At 39.7% G+C, this 516-nt stretch overlaps 1 protein-coding gene across 1 annotated transcript in view; it reads right to left on the reverse strand.

Annotated features, from left to right (window-relative positions):
• The window catches only part of LOC119586532 (zwei Ig domain protein zig-8-like), a 130,137-nt gene that overhangs the window by 59,967 nt on the left and 69,654 nt on the right, over nucleotides 1-516 (reverse strand). The window lies entirely within an intron of this gene.

Genomic DNA, 516 nt, shown 5'->3' on the forward strand with positions numbered 1-516 from the left:
CATGCGAGTGTGTGCATGGAAGCACATAGCATAAACACTCTTACATATATGATTTACCGACACCCATGAATTTACAGAACAGTGCCATAACTTCATCTGATATTTGTTTTATAACCCAATACCCTATGTAGTTTGACCGGAAGTCGGATGACAAAGTGCCACGAAAGTTGATTTTGGTTAAAAGTTCTCAATCCAAAAATATCCGCTTTCGCCACATATCATGAGAGTTAAAATGCACGTCAGAGATATTGTTAAAGTTAGTTCCTAAATCGAGAGAGCCCCGTAGCATGCTGGGTTTCACAAGGGTTGACCTCGCTTGACCTTATGGCGGACCGGTTGCACCTTCTTAGTCCAATTTCTCTTTTAACATTTTTGCTTTGGCTTAATGACCGAATTAAATATCACGGATCTGTTTTCAGTGAAAGGATAGCAGTTACAATATCAGTGTTAATGGATCAGCATCTTTTAGTCAGCTCAGCATGAGACAGGGAATGATTTCCTTGTCGTTACTGTTTT

The sequence above is a fragment of the Penaeus monodon genome, chromosome 21 (genome assembly GCF_015228065.2).
Source record: "Penaeus monodon isolate SGIC_2016 chromosome 21, NSTDA_Pmon_1, whole genome shotgun sequence".
Lineage (NCBI taxonomy): Eukaryota > Metazoa > Arthropoda > Malacostraca > Decapoda > Penaeidae > Penaeus > Penaeus monodon.